Source organism: Tachyglossus aculeatus, assembly GCF_015852505.1.
Source record: "Tachyglossus aculeatus isolate mTacAcu1 chromosome Y3 unlocalized genomic scaffold, mTacAcu1.pri scaffold_183_arrow_ctg1, whole genome shotgun sequence".
Lineage (NCBI taxonomy): Eukaryota > Metazoa > Chordata > Mammalia > Monotremata > Tachyglossidae > Tachyglossus > Tachyglossus aculeatus.
The window spans coordinates 54,386-65,000 of record NW_024044832.1 but is presented as its reverse complement, the minus strand read 5'-3'; positions in this window follow the sequence as shown (position 1 = coordinate 65,000).

Below are 10,615 nucleotides of genomic sequence, written 5' to 3'. Positions count from 1 at the left end.
CTCATTCACCCCATATATCCAATCTGTCACCCATACCTGCCGGTCTCACCTTCACAACATCGCCAAGATCTGCCCTTTCTTCTCCATCCAAACTGCTACCACATTAGGACAATCACTTATCGTATCCCAACTGGATTCCTGCATCAGCATCCTTTTTAATCTCCAAACATCCTGTCTTTCCCACTTCAGTCCACACTTCACTTATATTAATGCCTGTTTACTAGTTTGATATAGATATATATATCTATAATTCTATTTATTTATATTGATGTTGTTGATGCCTGTTTACTTGTTTTGATGCCTGTCTCCCCCCTTCTAGACTGTGAGCATGTTTGTGGGCAGGGATTGTCTCTCTTTGTTGCTGAATTGTACTTTCCAAGTGCTTAGTAAAGTGCTCTGCACACAGTGTGCAATCAGTAAATACAACTGAATGAATGAATGAAAGCTATTGGATTTGGCAAGAAAGAGAGCATTGGTACCTTTGAGAGGGAGGTTTCTGTGGAGTGAGGGGGACAGAAGCCAGGTTGGAAGGGATTCAGGAGAAAATTGGAGGAGAGTAATTTGAGACAGTAAGTGTAGACGACTTGCTCAAGAAGTTTGAAGAGGAAGGGTAGGAAGGAGATGGGGCAATAACTGGGGGGAGCGTGGGGTCAAGGGAGGGTTATTTAGGGGAGACATGGGCATGTCTGAAGGCAGTGAGGACAAAGCCACTGGAGACTGAATGGCTGAAGGTGGTTATTAGGGAGGGACGGGGTGAAAGTTATGTTTGGTAGCAGTTTGGATGGAGAGGAAGGGGAAGATTTTGATGATGTTGTGAAAGTAGAACTGACAGGATTTAGTGATAAAATGAATATGTATGCGGAACAAGACAGAGAAGTCAAGGATAATGCCAAAGTTATGGGCTTGTTCATTCATTCATTCATTCATTCATTCATTCATTCATTCATTCATTCATTCATTCATATTTATTGAGAGCTTACTGAGTGCTTGGAATGTACAATTCAGCAATGAAGAGAGACAATCCCTGCCCACAATGGGCTCACAGTCTAGAGGGGGTGGAGAAAAATATCAATAGAAGTAAACAGGTACAAATATAAATAAATAGAATTATAGATATATACATATGTACGTAAGTGCTGTGGGGTGGAGAGATGGCGGAAGAGCAAAGGGAGCGAGTCGAGGGAGGGAAGGGAGTGGGAGCTGAGGAAAAGTGGGGGTTAGTCCGGGAAGGTCTCTTGCAGGAGGCCCACCTTCATCAGGGCTTTGAAGCGGGGAAGAGTGATTGTCTGGCAGATTTGAGGAGGGAGGGCATTCCAGGTCAGAGGTAGGTCATGGGCCAGGGATCAGCCGCGAGACTGGCAAGATCGAGGCATAGTAACAAGGTTAGCACTAGAGGAGCATAGTGTGAGGGCTGGGATGTAGAAGGAGATAAGGGAGGTGAGGTAGGAGAGGGCAAGGTGAAAGAGAGCTTTAAAGCCAATGTTGAAGAGTTTTTGTTGAATACCTAGCTTGATAAACAACCACTGGAGATTTTTGAGGAGGGAGTTGACGTGCCCTGCAGGTTTCTGTAAAAAGGTAATCAGGCAGTGGAGTGAAGTATGGACTGAAGTGGGGAAAAGCAGGAGGTTGGGATTAAGAAAGGAGGCTGATGCAGTAATCCAGACGAGATAGGTTGAGTGAATGTACTAAAGTGGTAGCAGATTAGATGGAAAGTAAAGGGCGGATCTTGGTGATGTTGTGAAGGTGAGATTGCCAGGACTTGGTGACGGATTGTGTATTTAGGTTGAATGAGAGAGTAGTCAAAGAAGACACCAAGTTTGCGGGCTTGTAAAACAGGAACGATGGTTATGCAGTATACAGCGACAGGAAAGTTCGGGAGAAGAGCAGCCTTGGGAGAGAAGATAAGGAGCTCTGTCTTTCATTCATTCATTCATTCATTCATTCAATCGTATTTATTGAGCGCTTACTGTGTGCAGAGCACTGTACTAAGCGCTTGGGAAGTACAAGTTGTCAACATATAGAGACGGTCCCTACCCAACAGCGGGCTCACAGTCTAGAAGGAGGAGACAGACAACAAAACAAAACATGTGGACAGGTGTCAAGTCATCAGAACAAATAGAATTTAAGCTAAATGCATGTCATTAACAAAATGAATAGGAGTAAATATGTACAAGTAAAATAGAGTAATAAATCGGCACAAACATATATACAGGTGCTGCGGGGAGGGGAAGGAGGTAGGGCAGAGGGAACAGGGAAGAGGAGAGGAAAATGGGGGCTCAGTCTGGGAAGGCCTCTTGGAGGAGGTGAGCTCTCAATAGGGCTCTGAAGGAAGAAAGAGAGCTAGCTTGGTGGATGTGTGGACGGAGGACATTCCAGGCCAGGAGGAGGACGTGGGCCACGGGTCGACGGTGGAACAGGTAAGAATGAGGTACAGTGAGGGGGTTAGCGGCAGAGGAGCAGAGGGTGCAGGCTGGGCTGTAGAAGGAGAGAAGGGAGGTGAGGTAGGAGGGGGCGAGGTGATGGAGAGCCTTGAAGCCGAGAATGAGGAGTTTTTGCTTGATTCCTAGGTTGACAGGCAGCCACTGGAGATTTTTGAGGAGGGCAGTAACATGCCCAGAGCGTTTCTGCACAAAGATGATCCAGGCAGCAGCGTGAAGTGTAGAATGAAGTGGGGAGAAACAGGAGGATGGGAGATCAGAGAGGAGGCTGATGCAGTAATCCAGTAGGGATAAAATGAGAGATTGGACCAGCAAGGTAGCAGTTTGGATGGAAGGGAAAGGGCGGTTCTTGGCGATGTTGTGGAGTTGAGACCGGCAGATTTTGGTGACAGATTGGATGTGAGGGGTGAACAAGAGAGCGGAGTCGAGGATGACACCACGGTCGTGGGCTTGTGAGACGGGAAGGATGGTAGTGCCGTGTAGTGATGGGAAAGTCAGGGAGAGGACAGGGTTTGGGAAGGAAGATAAGGAGTTCAGTCTTGGAATAATGAGTTTTAGATGGCAGGCAGACATCCAGGTGGAGATGTCCTGAAGGCAGGAGGAGACATGAGCCTGGAGGGAGGGAGAGAGAGCAGGGGCAAAGATGTAGATTTGGGTGTCTTGGACGTAGATTTTGAAGAGGTGGGAGAACATCCAAGAAGAGGTGTCTTGAAGGCTGGAGGAGATGTGAACCTGGAGGGAGGGAGAGAGAACAGGGGAGGAGATGTAGATTTGGGTGTCTAAATTAAATTTAAATCAACTTAAGTTAATTAATTTGAAGTTAATTAATTTAAACTAACAAGATTTTTAACATTTAACTCCCTTCTCAGCCCCCCTGTTCCTCCCCCTCCTCCTTCCTTCACCCCCAACGATCTGGCCTCCTACTTCATCAGTAAAATCAACTCCATCAGGTCTGAGCTCCTCGAAGTCACTCCTCCCCCTTCTCCAAGCCCCCTGCTCTCAACCCTCTCTGCTACCCTCCCATCCTTCCCAGCAGTATCCTCAGATGAGATCTCCTCCCTCCTCTCAAGTGCTACTCCAGCCACCTGTGCTTCTGACCCCATTCCCTCTCATCTTATGAAATCTCTCACCTCTTCCCTCCTCCCCTCCTTAACTTCCATCTTCAACTGCTCACTCTCTACTGGTCCCTTCCCCTCTGCCTTCAAACATGCCCACGTCTCCCCATCCTAAAAAAACCCCTCCCTTGATGCCACCTACGCTTCTAGTTATTGCCTTATCTCCCTCCTACCATTCCTTTCCAAACTGCTTGAACGAGTCGGCTACACCTGCTGCCTCGAATTCCCCAATGCCAACTCTCTCCTCGACGCCCTCCAATCTGGCTTCCATCCCCTATATTCCACCAAAACGCCCTCTCAAAGGTCACGAGTGACTTCCTGCCTGCCAAATCCAACGGCTCCTACTCTATCCTAATCCTCCTCGCCCTCTCACCTGCCTGCCACACTGTGGACCACCCCCTTCTCCTCAACATGCTATACAACCTTGGCTTCACAGACTCTGTCCTCTCCTGGTTCTCCTCTTATCTCTCCGGCCATTCATTCTCAATCTCCTTTGCGGGCTCCTCCTCCCCCTCCCATCCCCTTAATATAGGGTTTCCTCAAGGGTCAGTTCTTGGTCCCCTTCCGTTCTCTATCTACACTCACTCCCTTGGTGAACTCGTTCGCTCCCACAGCTTCAACTATCATCTCTACGCTGATGACACCCAAATCTACATCTCTGCCCCTGCTCTCTCTCCCTCCCTTCAGGCTCATGTGTCCTCCTGTCTTCAGGACAACTCCATCTGGATGTCTGCCTGCCATCTAAAACTCGATATGTCCAAGACTGAATTCCTTATCTTCCCTCCCAAGCCCTGCTCTCTCCCTGAATTTCCCATCACTGTAGATGGCACTACCATCCTTCCCATCTCACAAGCCCACAACCTTGGTGTCATCCTGGACTCCGCTCTCTCGTTCACCCCTCACATCCAATCCGTCACCATAACCTGCTGGTCTCACCTTCGCAACATCGCCAAGATCCGCCCTTTCCTCTCCATCCAAACCGCAACCCTGATGGTTCAATCTCTCATCCTATCCCGACTGGATTACTGCATCAGCCTCCTCTCTGATCTCCCATCCTCCTGTTTCTCCCCACTTCAGTCTATACTTCACACTGCTGCCCGGATCATCTTTGTACAGACACGCTTTGGGCATGTAACTCCCCTCCTCAAAAATCTCCAGTGGCTACCCATCAACCTACACATCAGGCAAAAACTCCTCACTCTCAGCTTCAAGGCTTTCCATCACCTCGCACCCTCCTACCTCACCTCCCTTCTTTCCTTCTACAGCCCAGCCCATACCCTCCGCTCCTCTGCCACTAACCTCCGCACCGTGCCTCGTTCTTGTCTGTCCCACCGTCGCTGTCTGGCCCACGTCCTCCCCCTGGCCTGGAATGTCCTCCCTCCACACATCTGCCAAGCTAGCTCTCTTCCTCCCTTCGAAACCCTACTGAGAGCTCACCTCCTCCAGGAGGCCTTCCCAGACTGAGTCCCCTCCTTCCTCTCCACCTCCCCATCCCCCCACGCTACCTCCTTCCCCTCCCCACAGCACCTGTATATATGTTTGTACAGATGTATTACTCTATCTATTTAACTTGTACCTATTTCCTATTCTATTTTATTAATGACGTGCATATAGCTATAATTCATTCAATAGTTGCCAACTATAACTTATAGTCTCATAAGTTGTGAATGAGTGGGATCTGAAGTACACCCATCGCCCCCACTCATTCATTCATTCATTCACTCAATCGTATTTATTGAGCGCTAACTGTATGCAGAGTACTGTACAAAGCGCTTGGGAAGTACAATTTGGCAACATCTATTTATTTTGTTTATGATGTGCATCTAGCTTTACTTCTATTTAATCTGTTGACTTGACACTTGTCCGCGTGTTTTGTTTTGTTGTCTGTCTCCCCCTTCTAGACTGTGAGCCTGTTGTTGGGTAAGGGCCATCTCTATATGGTGCCAACTTGTACTTCCCAAGTGCTTCGTACAGTGCTCTGCACACAGTAAGTGCTCAGTAAATACGATTGAAAGAATGAATGAAAGTATCATCCCCACACAGATAGTAGTTGAAGCCGTGGGAGCAAATGAGTTCACCAAGGTGGAGGATAGAAGGGCACCAAGAACTGAATCTTAAGTGACCCTATGGTTAGGGGATGGGAGGGGATGGGAGGGGGAAGAGGAGCCTGCGAAGGAGACTGAAAATGTATGACCAGAGAGATAAGAGGAGAACCAGGAGAGAATGGAGTCCGTGAAGGCAAAGTTGGATAACGTGTTGAGAAGGGGATGGTCCACAGTGTCAAAGGCAGCTGAGAGGTCGAGGAGTTTTCCACTACCTTGCCGTTCAATCTAAAACTCAACGTGTCCAAGACTGAGTTCCTTGTCTTCCCTCCCAAACCCTGTCCTCTCCCTGACTTTCCCATCACTGTAGATGGCACTACCATCCTTCCTTTCTCACAAGCCTGCAACCTTAGTGTCATCCTTGACTCCACGCTCTCATTCACCTCACACATCCAATCCATCACCAAAACCTGCCGGTCTCACCTCCACAACATCACCAAGATCTGCCCTTTCCTCTCCATCCAAACCACTACCTTGCCGTTCAATCTCTCATCCTATCCTGACTGGATTACTGCAACAGCCTCCTCTTTGATCTCCCATCTTCCTGTCTCTCCCTGCTTTAGTCTATACTTCACTCTGCTGCCTGGATTATCTGTGTGCAGAAACACTGTGGGCATGTCACTCCCCTCCTCAAAAATCTCAAGTGATTGCCTGTCAACCTTCAAATCAAGCAAAAACTCCTCCCTCTTGGCTTCAAGGCTCTCCATCACCTTGCCCCCTCCTACCTCACCTCCCTTCTCTCCTTCTACAGCCCAGCCCACACCCTCCGCTCCTCTGCCACTAACCTCCTCACTGTGACTTGTTCTCACCTGTCCCACCGTCAACCCCTGGTCCACGTCCTTCTCCTGGCCTGGAATGCCCTCTCTCCACACATCTGCCAAACTAGCTCTCTTCCTCCCTTCAAAGCCCTACTGAGAGCTCACCTCCTCCAGGAGGCCTTCCCTGACTGAGCCCCCTTTTTCCTCTCCCCCTTCCCTCCCCATCGCCCCCCTGGCCCTACCTCCTTCCCCTCCCCACAGAACTTTTATATATTTGTACATATTTAATACTCTATTTTACTTGCATATTTACTACTCTATTTTATTAATGATGTGCATATAGCCATAATTCATTCAATAATATTTATTGAGCGCTTACTGTGTGCAAAGCACTGTACTAAGCACTTAGAAAGTACAATTCAGCAGCAAATAGAGACAATCCCTACTCAATCAATCAATCAATCAATCAATCAATCAATCGTATTTATTGAGCGCTTACTGTGTGCAGAGCACTGTACTAAGCGCTTGGGAAGTACAAGTCGGCAACAAAAGGAGAACAAAACTGGGGGATATTAGCCTGTTCCAGGGACAAGAAAGACAAACAAACTTGAATGATTCATGGGAACCAGGCTTCAAGACAGAATGAGAGAGATGAGAGAGAATGGCCAACTCCAGGGGCAAAAGAATCCTTTCGTTGGGCATTCTTTTGACCAGTATTCAAGAGCAAAGTCAGTAGGTAACTGTCCAGCTCTGGAGATAATAACAATAATAATAATAATGATAATGGCATTTATTAAGCGCTTACTATGTGCAAAGCACTGTTCTAACCACTGGGGATGTTACAAGGTGATCAGGTTGTCCCACAGGGGGCTCACAGTCTTAATCCCCATTTTACAGATGAGGTAACCGAGGCCCGGAGAAGTGAAGTGACTTGCCCGAAGTCACACAGCTGACATTTGGCAGAGCTGGGATTTGAACCCATGACCTCTGACTCCAAAGCCCATGCTCTTTCCACTGAGCCAGGCTGCTTCTCTAATTGACTTAACTTGGGGTGGTTTATGGAAAAGATGGTTGCAAAACTGTTTTCAAGCCAACAGTTTTTAGGAGACATGTTTGTACTTTGCTTTTGTTATGGTATTTCTTAAGAGCTTATTATGTGCCAGGGTTTGTACCAAGTGCTGGGGTAGATAAAAGATAATCAGATTGGACACCCGTCCAAGTTCCACATGGGGCTCATAATATTAATCCCCAATTTACAGCTGAGGTTACTGAGATACACAGAAGTTAAGTGACTTGCCCAAGGTCACCCGCAGACAAATGGCAGAGCCAGGATTAGAACCTAGGTCCTTCTGTCTCCCAGGCTCATGCTCTATCCAATAGGCCATGCTGCTTCTCAGGGTATTTGCAGAACACCAAACAGAATGAATTTTATCTACATACACCATAGCACCATACTGAGTGCCTACAGGGTGTAGACTTTCCTATTTTCAGTATATTCTGGCTGCTTTAGAACCATATAAAGAGTTTCTTCTGAAAGCAAAGGATTATGCTAGGCATCAACTCTGTAGTGAACACTCTACTTTGTTTGCAGCTTTGAACCCCTCGGTGTGTAGAATTACCAAAATGAGAACACAGTATTTACAAAATGCTGAATGGAAGGGACACTGGGCAAACTGATACACTGTGTGCTTTTAGTGCCCACTTTATGAACAGTACTAAACTAGACACAAACTGAACGGGGGCACCAAATGGATACTGAACATCTATTCAGTTAGGGCACTGGGTGGCTTCTGCGTAGAATTTAGAACTAAGACTAAATTGTGTGAATTATACAACAATTGTACTTAGCACCCACTTACACGAAGTGCTATTCTGTCCTTGAGAAGTCTGAAATTAAGTGCCAGTCCACTTTTACCAATTCACTTTTTAAATATAATACCACACAGGCATAAATCTTTTTTTTTTTTTTTTGAGAGCTCAAGCTGGCACCTCACCTCAAAGGCCTGATTGTCCAAGGGGAAGTTAGGAGAGGAAATGACCATGGTTTTCTCAGATGAAGGAAGAATTACAACAGATTTATGCTCTGCTTTCTCAGATGAGTCTTCACCTATGCTTGACTCTTTGCCTTGCACATCTGTGACCATACCCATGTCCTGCAACACCTTGACAGCTACTTTTATTCTGATGGATATGACACCTGTCTACATGTTTTGTTTTGTTGTCTGTCTCCCCCTTCTAGACCGTGAGCCCGTTGTTGGGTAGGGACCGTCTCTATATGTTGCCGACTTGTGCTTCCCAAGCGCTTAGTACAGTGCTCTGCACACAGTAAGCACTTCTATAAGTACGATTGAATGAATTAATATAAATAAATAATTTATAGGTAAGTACATAAGTACTGTGGGGCTGAGGTGAGTGAATATCAAGTGCCCACGGGTTTCCTGTCTAAATGCATAGACAGTGCTACCCAGAAGGAAGGGGAATTGGGGAAAAGAAAGGGAAAATAAGGGAAGGTTTTGGAGGAGATGGAACCTCATCAAGGCTTTGAAGGTGGGGAGAGTGGCAGTGTGGCCTATATGGCTAATTAATCAGTCAGTGAATACTGTTTACTGATTGGTATTCACCATACTGTTGATTGGTTGATATTTACCCCATGTCCATATTCATACTTTATATTAATATAATAATAATAATAATAATAATAATGGCATTTGTTGAGTGCTTACTCTGTGCAAAGCACTGTTCTAAGCGCTGTCTCTAGATTGTAAACTAGCTAGTCATGGACAGGGAAAGTTTCTATCAACTCTCTTGCACTGTATACTCATTCTTAATGATATAAAAACAACAGGACAAGTTTTCATGTTCCAAAAAATAAAAACTATCCTGCAATTGACAATTGTTTTTGAGTATATAATTTAATTTAGAAACAGTGGATATCGGGTAAAATATTCAAAATGCATTGCCAGAAAAGGAACATCACTGAAGTAGATTTTTAAGTCAATAGAGTCAGGATAAATCCATTTTTGTAGTGAATAATCTTAGCCTTCAGAAGAGAACGTCAATTGGCCAGAAGAAGCTGACAAGAATATCAATTCCTACTGCTACAAATCAGAACATGATCCTTTATTTTTCAATCTGCCACAGAATACTACAGGCCAAAGACAAGTTTCATTAGCATACTTAATTAAAAGAACAGGAGCAGAAAAACTGCAGTATACAACCATGCTTATAATTACAAATAGAGTAAACTTTACCCAAATACCTGGTATTCAGACAGAAGATACTTCCTCTAAGTGAATTTCCGCATGGAATTCATTTGAGGGTGCAAGAGAAAAGGTGCAGGATTAAGGGATTTAATTCAGTATTAACTAAATTGGCTAAGCACCAAGTTGAGGAAGATAACTTGAAGGCTATTTATAGAGAAGATCACTTGTAGCATCAACTGTTTTTGAGGACGGCTTGTTGAAGGGTAACCAAGAGATGGTGGCTCTAAAATAGATGCCATCATTATCCGTGGTGTTTTAATTCAGTCCTTCAAGCATTAGATGTCTGCAACAGTAAGCCATTTGAGTAACATTTGCTGTTTTTATGAAAATTAGATTCAAACTCATGAATTGACCCTAAAAGGGAAGATGAAGAAACCCTTCTCTGGAACTGTGTGTCTGAGTTGATCAGGCTTGGAACCAGATTCCCGACAGTCTTGTCAAGAGCTGTATGGCAACTAGTATATCTAGTGCACTTAACTGCAGGGAAGACTACTTTGTGTTTGACAACTTGTATGATAGAGACAGTGAGGGAACTGAGACACAAAGAGGTGGAGTGATTTGCCGAGGGTCATGCAGCAGGCAGGCAGAAGAGCCAGGATTAATACTAATAATGATGGCATTTATTTTTTAAGCGCTTACTCTGTGCAAAGCACTGTGCTGGGGAGGTTACAAGGCGATCAGGTTGTCCCACAGGGTGCTCACAGTCTTAATCCCCATTTTAAAGATGAGGTAACTGAAGCCCAGGGAAGTGAAGTGACTAGCCAAAAGTCACAGAGCTGACAAGTGGCGGAGCTGGGATTTGAACCCATGACCTCTGACTCCAAAACCCATGCTCTTTCCACTGAGCCATGCTGCTTCTCTCCTTCTGACTCCAGTGCCTGGACTCTTCTCATTAGGCCACACTGTTTTGTGGAAGTTGCCTACTGCATCTGTCTTCCT